The sequence below is a fragment of the Microcaecilia unicolor genome, chromosome 2 (assembly GCF_901765095.1).
Source record: "Microcaecilia unicolor chromosome 2, aMicUni1.1, whole genome shotgun sequence".
In the NCBI taxonomy this organism is placed as follows: Eukaryota; Metazoa; Chordata; class Amphibia; order Gymnophiona; family Siphonopidae; genus Microcaecilia; species Microcaecilia unicolor.
In genome coordinates, this window is record NC_044032.1 from 593,853,785 (window position 1) to 593,865,947 (window position 12,163).

The 12,163-nt window shown below is 40.9% G+C and overlaps 1 protein-coding gene across 2 annotated transcripts in view; it reads right to left on the minus strand.

The window, feature by feature from the left end:
* PALLD (palladin, cytoskeletal associated protein) overlaps positions 1 to 12,163 on the minus strand; it is a 738,625-nt gene that overhangs the window by 725,172 nt on the left and 1,290 nt on the right. The window lies entirely within an intron of this gene.

Consider the following 12,163-nt stretch of genomic DNA (forward strand, 5'->3'; position numbering starts at 1 on the left):
ATGTGTTACCCACGTTAGAGAACTTAGTTCTTACCTTGAATGTTGCTGAAAGAGGGCATTGTACACCATTCTGCCAGCTCTGACCTACTGCTAATCTCAGTACCAGGGAGACTCGTTGCCAGTGGGGCACAACCTCTGATCTGCAGTTAATTGTGAGTAAACGTGCTTAATCAAATAAAGAACTTGTTCAAAGAGATTAGTCTTCAGGTGTCAACTGGTGTGCCAAGGTTATACAGCAGCAACAAGTCCTAGAGGCCTGCGTGTATGCAGGTCCCTGGAGCACTGTTAGTGGGTACCGCAGTGCACTTAAGGCAGGTGCACCAATGCCCATCCCCCCTACCTGTAACACTTGTGCTGGTAATGGGAGGCCTCCAAAACCCACTGTACCCACATGTAGTTGCCCCCTTCACCCCTAAGAGCTACGGTAGTGTTGTGCATTTGTGGGTAGTGGGTTTTGGGGGGGGGGTTGAGGGGCTCAGCATCCAAAGTACGGGAACTATGCATGTGGGAGCGTTTTCTGAAATCCACTGCACTGACCCCTAGGGTGCCCAGTTGGTGTCCTGGCATGTGAGGGGGACCAGTGCACTACAAATGCTGGCTCCTCCCACGACCAAATGCCTTGGATGTCGCCGGGTTGCAGATCGCCAGCATTTTTTTTTCCATTATCGCTGAAAAACAAAACCGCCATCTCAACCCCAGCGAGCTCTGGCATTTGGCCGGGCTAAACCGTATTATCAAAAAAAAAGATGGCCGGCCATCTTTTTCGATAATACGGTTCCGGCCAGCTGTAGCGCCGCCACCAAAATAGATCGCCGGTGATCTATTTCACCGGTGACATTCAATTATGTCCCTCTTTGTTACCCAGATTATTCTGGGAGAGCAGGGCCAACTGAAGGTATGGACCAGGACACCAAAAGCATGCTTCATGGGTCTCCTGCAGTGGACATCTCCTAGCTCTACCAGCATAACAGGACAAAAGATTTCATGCTGTACAACTTGATATTAAGATATAAGACATAAGCATCGCCACACTGGGACAGACCAAAGGTCCGTCTAGCCCAGCACCCTGTCTCTGACAGTGGTCAATCCAGGTTACAATCACCCAGTGGCGTACTAAGGGGGGGGGGGCGGTGGGGGCGGTCCGCCCCGGGTGCACGCCGCTGGGGGGGTGCCGCGCATCTATTGGCTGAGTCCGCTCGTTTCCTCCCTGCTGCTCCCTCTGCGCGGAACAGGTTACTTCCTGTTCCGGGGCAGAGCGGGAGCAGCAGGGAGGGAACGAGCGGACTCATCCAATAGGCGCGTGGCACCCCCCCCCAGCAGGTAAAAATGCACCCGGGGGGAGGGTGTAATTTCACCGGTGGGGGGGCTGCGCTGCACCCGGGGGGGGGGCACATCGGCGATCCGCTCCGGGTGTCAGGCAGCCTAGGAACGCCACTGCAATCACCCGGCAAGATCCACGGAGCAAAGCATTTTGTACTGCTTTTCCTGAATCCCAGGAATAGTGGATTTTTCCCTACGTCCATTTAATAACATTCTATGGCCTTTTCCTTCAGGAAGCCGTCCAAACCTTTCTTAAACTCTGCTAAGCTAACCGCCTTAACCACATTCTCCAGCAACGAATTCCAGAGTTGAATTACATGCTGAGTAAAGAAATATTTTCTCTTATTTGTTTTAAACTTACTGCACTCCAGCTTCATCGCATGTTCCCTTGTCCTAGTATTTTTGGAAAGCGTAAACAGATGCTCCACATCTATCTGTTCCACTCCACTCATTTATTTATAGACCTCTATCATATCACCCCTCAGCTGCCTTTTCTCCAAATGAAGAGCCCCAGCCGCTTTAGCCTTTCCTCATAGGAAAGTCGTCCCATCCCCTTAATCATCTTTGTCGCCCTTCTCTGCACCTTTTCTAATTCCACTATATCTTTTTTGAGGTGTGGCGACCAGAATTGAACACAATACTCTAGGTGCGGTCGCACCATGAACCGATACAGTGGTTTCAACTGTTAGGGCCCTGTTTACAAAGGCGCTAGCGTTTTTAGTATGTGCTAACCATGTAGATGCCCATAAGAATATTACACAATTAGTGTGCGCTAAAAATGCTAGCGCACCTTTGTAAACAGGGCCCTAACAGTTGAAACTGTCTTCAATAGTTCACCGATGCACAGATCAGAACTTCATCTGTCTTGTATATAAAGGAGATAGAAGGTCCACTTATTAAAATGGGAAACATTTTTCTTTGCCATCTATATGCAACATCAGGGCCCAATACTACCCTCTGGTGTCTGTCATCACTGAAATGAAAGGCACCATGAAAAGAACACATTGCACATAGCCACACTGCCTTTACTTGACTTATGCGAGAGTGACCTCTTCAGTATAATATGAAAAGTGACACAAAATCTGAGCATTCTTTAAAGGAATATTATTTCGTTTTAAAACATCCACAGGTGATTGACACAGTACTTGGACTATGCAAAATTGCTAAGATTGAACTTCTTGTTCTGCTTTGCAGTTCTTGTTTGCACAGAAATAAATGTGAACAAAGAAACACAAATATCAGGTTAGTCTTTATATTGGACTAACTCTACACATTTCTTGGTTATTTTTCAAAGTTAACTTTATGCTGATGACATCACAATCTCTATTCCTTTTAAAACAGACCTCAGCGAGATCAACAATGAAATAAGACTTGGATTACACACCATGCTAGATTGGGCCAACTCATTTCAGTTCAAGCTCAATACTGAGAAAACTCATTGCCTCATACTCTCCTCACCCTATAACAAATACGCACCCCAAACATTAATCACTCCTGAGCTTGCCCTTCCAATCTCTGTGACCCTGAAAATACTAGGAGTGATTTTCGATAGAAACTTAACACTGGAGCAACATACGAATTCTACTATCAGACACATGTTCTTCACTCTTTGGGAACTAAAACGTATAAAACCTTATTTTCCTAGAGAAGTCTTTCGCAATTTAGTTCAATCACTGGTCATTAGCCGCCTTGATTACTGCAATGGAATATATTCAGGGTGCAAGGATATGCTTCTAAAAAAAAACTACAAACTGCTCAGAATACAGCTGCCAGGCTAATTTATGGTACACCAAGATTCGAAAGTTCAAGACCACTGCGTGAGAAACTGCACTGGCTTCCTGTCAAGGACCGAATCACTTTAAAAATTTGCACTCTGGTGCATATAATCATCTTCGGTGAAGCCCCAGCATACATGGACACCCTAATCAACTTGCCACCTAGGAACTCTCACAGATCAGCTTGTTCATACCTAAATCTCCATTACCCAGTATATAGTGGCCTCAAGCACAAGACCACCTACGCATCCACTTTCTCCTACACTAGCGCTCATTTGTGAAATGATCTACCTAAATTGGTGAAACTTACTCCTGATCACCCTACCTTCAAAAAGCACCTCAAGACCTTTTTATTTGGCAAAGCTTACGCTCAAAACCCGCCTAGCATCTCTAACTTCTGAATTGTCTCTGTCATGGCGTCATATTGATCACCACTACTCTTTCTCTTTTTTTCCCTTCCTTGCTTTTACCCTCTCTCTCTTACACTTCTAAGACATTGATTGTTTGTTCGCTGACTTGATGTATGTTTATATAGACTGTTGTAAGCCACATTGGGCCTGCCCGGGAAATTGTAGGATATAAATGCTATAAATAAATAAATAAAAACTAAACAAGCAGAGTCTTTCTGCTATGGGAAGCCAGTGTGGTGTGTTTAGATGAACTGAGTTATAACACTAGTATATATATATTCAATCTATATATTAGTCTAGCAGTTGTATTCTGTATGATTTGCAGTTGTTTTTTTCTGATACTGACACTTAATACCAAGGAATAGAATATTACAGTAATCCAAGTGAGGTAGGACTAACATTCAAGCTAGTAGTGCAAAGGCTTTTTGGTCAAAGAATGATCTGACTAGATGTAACTGTCTCATTTTGACTAGTGTTTTCTTCCACAGCTGGTTAATGTGGGAAGTGAAGGTGAGTGAAGAGTCAAGCAAGTACTCTGGTTTCAGATTTGACTGTAGAGATTTGACCATTGGTCAAAGATATTGATGATGGGACCTCAACTCCCTGATTTCAGAACCACAGGACCTTTTTTTTTCTGTGTATTCAATTTCAGTTTACTGATGAGGGTCCAGTTGCTGACAGCAGTCATACCATTCGCTTCAGACTGAGTTGGATCTAGGTTTGATGCTGTCACCGGTAAGAGAAGGAGGATGTCATCTGCATAGGATAATAGTAGTTCAAATCTCAGGTATATTGAGGAAAGGGATGACAAAGAGATTGAACAGGAAAGGTGAGAGGGGAGATTCCTGTGGGACAAATGAAGGAGTGGCCTAGTGGTTAGGGTGGTGGACTTTGGTCCTGAGGAACTGAGTTCAATTCCCACTTCAGGCACAGGCAGCTCCTTATGACTCTGGGCAAGTCACTTAATCCTCCATTGCCCCATATAAGTTACATTGAGCCTGCCATGAGTGGGAAAGGGCAGGGTACAAATGTAACAAAAACAAAATTAGCTGTTTTGCTTGACAGATTAACTTTGATTTGAAAGGAATTCGCTGAACCATTTGAACACAGTCCCAGTTATTCCTATCTGATCCAGGTGTTTGAGTAGCAAGGTGTTTGGGGTTTGAGTTTGAGAAGCACGGGTATACATCTTACATTTATGCAGATGACATCTCAATTTTGATTCCTGTTAGTAGTTGGACCAAATCAAAAATGCTGATTGTGCAAAAAAGGATTTAATTTGATAAAAGCATAGATGTTAAAATATAGGTTGAAATTGAACTCAGAAAAAACTAAATTTATAATTTACCAAATGTAATACCTTCAACAATAACTTTAGATGATAATAATTATGAATTGTCAACATGTATTAAAATTCTAGGATGTTTATTTAGATAATACTTTAACATTAGCAACACAAATAAATTGTTTAATTTGGAAAACATTTTTGCTCTTTAGGAAATTAAGACAAATATGTAAATATTTTCAGGAAAATCAATTTAAAATATTGGTGCAGTCAATTATTTTGAACCAATTGGACTACTGTAACATCATACATTTGGGATGTTCAAAACAACTTTTAAAGATGCTTCAAGCTGTATAATATACGGCACTCCGCCTGATCCTTTCATTAAATAAATTTGATAGTTTGTCACAACATTACATTAAGTTGCACTGGTTACCAATGGGTACTAGAGTTTTGTTTAAACTGTAATGTTTTCTTTACAAACCCTTATATGGCTTGGTCTCATTATATTTTCATGGTCATTTTAAGTTAGCCCTAAACAATAGAGATATTAGGAAGGGGACTGATCATTTTTTTCTCTTTACCTTCTCCTAAAGGTATAAAAAGGTTAAAATTGTTTGAATATTTGCTATCTTTTCAGGCAGCTAGGTTGGGGAAAGGAATTTCAACTACAATTAGATCATCTGGCTCCTATGGAATTTCATTACAATATAAATACATTTTATTTAGGAAATATGTATTAAATCCAGCATAGGGTTAAAGATGTGAAAGAAAGAGTACATACCAGCCTCTATGACAGCTTTTTGGATATTTTTTTGTTTTGAAAATGAGCCTCTATACAGTGGCATAGGAAGGGGGGGCGGGAGGGGCGGTCTGCCCCGGGTGCACGCGCTCAGGGGGTGCCGGCCCCGCTGGTTCCCTGCTCTCTCTGCCCCAGAACAGGTTACTTCCTGTTCCGGGGCAGAGAGAGCAGGGAACCAGCGGGGCCGACGCTGCTCCGAGTGATGTGCACTCAGGGCGGATCGGCCCTCCCGCAGGTAACAATGCGGTCCAGGGGGGTGCGCCGCAAAGGGGGGGGGGGGTCGTGCCGTGCTGCACCCGGGGGGGGGGGTGCGCAGCGGCGACCCGCCCTGGGTGCCGTTAGCCCTCGCTACAGCACTGCCTCTATATTATCAGTTCATAGATAGGTCAACTGCATAGAGTTTGATGATTATCCCCCTTTTTGCAAGCAGAATAGTTGCTGAGGGTTCAGTCACATCCCATAAATGGATTTTACTTAATGGGCCTATCTGGCAGTAGTTACAAAGTGGATAACAATAGATGCTCTTATCTGTCATAACTGCCGGAATCTTCCAGAAAGACTGTTACAATCGATTAGCTTTGCAAATAGCTCTAAGATAGGCTTATTTTTGCCAGCAAATTCATTCCAGTTCCAAACTGGTTTCAGTACAAAATATTAATTCAAGCAGTGAATCTATACTGAGACCAAATTGCTTCGTTAACCACACTGAACTGAAGGCAGACCAACACTGATTCTTCCAACCATAACAGTCTTCCTAGCAGTAAAAGGAAGGCTCATTGCATCATTCTGTGTGTAGGGATATTCTGAATTATAATGCTTTTCCAGCTTTTGGGAAAAAGGTAAACAAAATTAAGTTCTGTTTTACTATGTGCATTAGTGTGAGCCACAATTTTCCACAGAAACAGATAACACACATTGGCTCATTTTACTTCATTAGAGTATGCACAAAAATGCATTGATAATGACCTGGTTATTAGGACTTTTCTTGAACCACTATTCTGTGGAGGGACGACTGTGAATTCCCAACAGTGACTAAATGCATTATCAAATTCTCTACATTGCTTGCTGCTGAGTGAGGTTATTTTAATCCCATGACTTGCCACATATTTTATCAATAGAAATCTTATCAGTGTAATGGGATAGCTTCTTTCTTGTTCAGCTGCTTGAAATTGACGAATATAGGATTTTTGTTTTTCAAAAATACTATTCCTGCTAGCTCCTTCCTGTCAGCATAGCACTTTATCTTATATTGTTTGGAACAGTTAAGAATGGAGTAAATAGAGACCAGTTTAAGTAAAATTACTACAGGAGCGTATGGTAGCCAAACAAGTAGAAAATGATCACCGGTAGTTCACATTGAGGTTGGTTCATATTTCTTCTGAAAGGACTGGAGTGGCCTTGAATCAGAATAGAATCTGTCTAGTCCAGTAATATTGAACAAAAAGGCCCTTTTTCTAACCGCAGCAAGCACCTAATGCACATTTTACAGCACAGCCACATTAAGTAGGAGATTCTATAAATATGGCGCCTAAAAAATTGGTGCTGAAATCAGTGCCGACTAAGTGTATTCTATAATTGGCACCTAGATTTAGGCGCCGATTATAGAATACGCTTAGTTGATATTTCAGTGCCTAAATCTGCGCACATCCATTTACACAATCGGTGAGGTTCAAAAAATATGTACCTCACAGATTGATGTTTAATAACACATTTACAAGGAAAGTTTATCCAAAATAATGTCCTAAGCTGAAGCATTCTAGGTCTCAATTGAAGGAATTTCCATCTCCTCTTTTGCATGGGACGTGAGACAGGGAAAACCTGCACTTTGCAAATAAGAAATAAAGTCCCTCTACTATGGAAAAACAGCTTTAGCACCCAGTCTCTGTCTGGTTCCAGAATGAAATGGGCTATCAAAGTAGCTGGAACAGCAATTCGTCACCACTTTTCAATATCTGTGTAACATTCAAAGAATCAGAAGAAAGTTCAGAACCCAGACCCTCCTGTTGACCTCCTCCTTTCCAGATGAAAGGAAAAATATAGTAAACTCTTGATAATGGAGGACAGGACTCTTCAGGAATTTTAAGGATTTCCAAAAAATATTGTTTTAGAGTTATTGCTTTTTAAGTGCTTGAATGATTGTTAGGCTCAAAGAACATTGTAAGTCTAAGTTCTTTGAAAATACGCCTCTATCTTTCTGGTGTGTTTGAACTCTGTCCAATTGAATTTGGCATTCCTTTCTTTCTTTTATATGGAAATAATGTTTTATTTATTGTAAAACGCTGTAACCTGTTGTTTCAGAAATGGCATCATATCAAGTAACATGGAGTTAACGTGGGACCACTTACTGTGTCCTAAATAGGAGTTGCCAATCCAAATGTTAATGCACGACTTGCAAGAGACAATAGTGGGAAAAGTCCAATAGGTGTGTTGGTGGAGGTGTACTTTGTACTTATGAAGGCCTGAACCAAGCAGTTTCAGTGCTGCTAAGTATCTAATATCTAAGAATTAATGTACAGATGATGAGAAGTGGAAATTTCTCTTTTTTTCTGTAAATTACAATGATATTAAGCAGGCCAGGTACGCCCACCTCTTTCCCCCACCTTCCTCTGACCAAGCAAGTGAAAGACAATGAGCTCCTGCCATTTGTTGTCCATTTGCTGTTTACATGAGTGTGTTTATTAGCCTTTGAGAGACTTTTAGGATGCAGATCAAAGGAAGTTCCAGGTGTAGGGGGCAGGGTTGACAGAGGAGAGAGAGATAGAAATCCTGTAGTCAGGACTGGATAAGAAAATATTATTGCAGAAGGGGGAGAATCTCTCCCTTTGAATATGGCCAGGAGACAGAATTCTTTCCCATGCCCTTGGAAGTAAGGCTACTATCCAGGAGAGAATTACCCTTTTACAACCATGAACCAGGTAACACCTTATTTCCTTCTCTGCCTAGAACAATTCAAACACTATCTCCCTGATCCCTGATAGCAATAGTTCTATTGACAAGAGAAACCTAACACCTCTATAGCAACTGGAAGCAGTAGTTAACTTTTGTCTCCTCTTTTAGAATAGGGGAAATACTAATTAAAGGTTTGAGAAATGTATGTATAGATGAATAGAAGAGGTCCAAAACATTTGGACAACAGACCAAATGCATCTTCAAAAGGAAATATAAACAGATGCTGTGTATTTTATTGATACTAGAGATCCTGACTGACTGTAAGGTGCTAACTAAGGGGGTGTTGACAACCCCTCCCCCTTGTGCTCCCTTTTTGTCTTGTAAGGGAAAAGAAACCCTATATAATAGTTCTCTGCCAGATAGGAGGGTGGGCAGTGTACATCTCTTTTGGCTCCCAAGCCAGGGAGTTTGAAAGAATGTCCTGCTTCCACTTTCCATTGTAATTTCCATTTCTATATATGTTCTCATTTCTGTCATATTCTAGACTATTTCTATGACTATTTTTCTTAATTTTTTTATCCTAATCTTTGGATAATTAAATAAACTAGTGTTAACACCGAGAAGCGCTTCTCTGGTCCTTTTTTCTTTGTTTCAGTCTAAATAAGTTTTATCCGCTGTCCAGCTCTTAAGATATCGGTTGAGAGGATTGTATTGTGTAAGTAGTGCTGACCGTGATTAAAGACTCTGGAGGTGCGGCACGAAAAGCACAAACAGATGCCACATTATAAGATACAGGTACCGTGCAGTAAAATCTTGCATGAAGCCACAGTAACTACAAATTGTAATGTGATTTAGTAAAACGGCCCCTTAATATGAGCACATTCTTTTTCCTTGAAATGTTTCTTTACAAAATGTTTGTTTTAATTTTTTCAGTAGTAATTTTTGGGAGGTTCCTACACAAAAGTCCATTACATACAGCCAAGGTGCACTATACCCTAGAACGTGCTCTGACCCATACAATAGGCAAAAATGAAACTTGCGCAATGCTCAAATTGGATGTGCAAACAGAATTGCAAGGGCCCAGAAGACACACGTCACTTTAACTCCTAGTGAATTACAGCTAGTCTTGTCTAGAGCTGTCTGCTTATATCCCCCCATTCTCAGTTTTGCTTGGATATTTACTGTGAGGTCCCTGCAGGAGACAGCAGCTCTAATTAAACAGCATCATAGACAGTATTAGTACCTCATTTCTTCTCCCTATCTCTAACTGTACTCAAAAGCCTTGGCAGATCTGAAATCTTTGTCCTTTCTGCACCCCTATTGGCTCTTAGAATCATGTGATCAGAGACATAATATTGTATCAGAAGGAAATGAGGCAGCCATATTAGAAGGGTTGCAGCTAATTTATAAGCAAAAAGTTAATAACGTCCTTCATGTACTTTCGTGACAATATGAAACATGGACTGATAGTACAAAGATCAAGGTGGTATGGTACTGGTGGATCTAATAAGACATGATGGATCTAATAAAACATGAGGTTAACCGTAAAATAACACATCTTAATGGTAGCCCACATTAGCAACCACACCCCTCAGTCTGCTATTCAGATACCTTACCGGATACGTTAGGACAGCTTTTTATCTGTCTCAAGGTATCTGGGTAGGTTATTCACAGTTATAACAATTGCCACTATCTGGATAAGTTTAGGGATTGCCCTGGCTTTGCTCATGCCCTGCCCCAGCACCATCCGCATAACGAAAAGGCAGTCTATAAGGATATTCAGATGTCCACATACTATTTATGGTATGTGCGGCCTATAAGCCATAATTGTATTGTGTTGAATATCCTAGTCAGCAGCACTTCTTCAGAGAGCAGATGCTGTTTTCTGGATAAGTGCTTTTGAATATTGACCTCAATATTTTTAACTCTTGAACCTCTCATTCCAAGCACAGATACAAGGCAATCACTAATTATCTCCTGTTTGTTGCATCTGATTGGTTCAAGTTGACTATCATGTCACAAAAGGTGTCTCATTGCACGCTCTGTGAAGTATGGACATTTCTATTTGTCTACTTCCAGGGAATTTCAGGTAACAGGCTTAAAAGGTTTTAATACAAATGACTTAAAAGTGAAAGTTTTCACTGATACACAGTAAACATAACCCCCCCCCCCCCCCCTGTTTAGTAAGCCTCGCTAGCGGCTGCTGTGTGCTAATGCCGACACAACTCGTTCATTTTGAATGGGCTATGTCAGCATTACCAAGTGGTGGCTTAGTAAACAGGGGATTAATACTTTTATAAAATATTACACAGGAAGCGAAAAGCACAGGTTTCTCTCATGAGTTAACTCTACAATCAAGAAAATGTTCTACTCAATGTGGAAACTTAAACGCGTGGAACCATTCTTTCCGAGGGCAACTTTCTGCAACCTGATACAATCAATGGTATTAAGCCATGCTGACTATTGCAATGGACTGTATGCAGGATGTAAAGAACTACTCATAAAGAAACTACAGACTGCTCAAAACACAGCAGCCAGGCTTATATTTGGTAAATCTCGATTCGACAGCGCCAAACCCCTACGAGAAAAACTGTATTGGCTCCCAATCAAAGAACATATTACTTTCAAAATCTACACCCTGGTTCACAAGATTATCTATGGCGATGGCCCGATTTATATGGCTGATCTCAAAGACCTACCAACCAGAAACACAATTAGAACATCACGAACATACCTAAATCTTCACTACCCTAGCTGCACGAGACTCAAGTACAAGTCAATTTACGGATCCAGCTTCTCCTATATAAGCACGTAACTATGGAACGCATTACCGAAAGCCGTAAAGACAATGCAGGATCACCTCAACTTCCGGAAATCACTAAAGACTGATCTGTTCGAAAAGGCATACCCTACTGATCCAACTTAGGTAACTGAACTCAGCAACACAATGAAACCATAACCTGCAATGAACAATATATCACTCTTCTTCTCTTGATTCTCTAATGTTCTGTAACAACATCACTCTGTATTTGTTTCATCATCGGAAGTGGCTAACACCTCACGGTACTATGTAAGCCACATTGAGCCTGCAAATAGGTGGGAAAATGTGGGGTACAAATGCAACAAATAAATAAATAAATGATTGTATTACGGAGATTAAACAAGCATTGATACATGACTAATAAAAACACTTGAAGGAATGCTTGGAATCTATTTATAAACCGCAAGAGGAAAAGAGGAAGGCTTGTCAAACATGAATTCTATTAAGAAATATACTTTCAGTGAGTGCTGTGACTGAAGCTAGACCCCTTAGCATGCAAGCTAATTTTCCAGTGAAAAAATGTTTCTTTTGCAACACTACTGTAACAATTTTGAGTTGCCTACTCATATAACTGATAATCCAAAACATAATGAAGATCCTTTAATTTGTTTGAAATACTTTTTCATGATTTATTTTCATGATTGCACTTATTCTGCCCAAAACCAAACCTTTGTAGAGATAACTTCGAACTTTCAGGTGCTAAATCCAAGCAGTCTCTTAAAACAGAACTTAGATACAGTACAGTCTCAATTATCTGACCTTCAGTAATCTGACCATCTGGCATATCTGACAGACACCCCCCCTCAATGACATCATTGCATTTATTTCTATTAAAAATCTTTGTTTTAGAACAATTTTTGA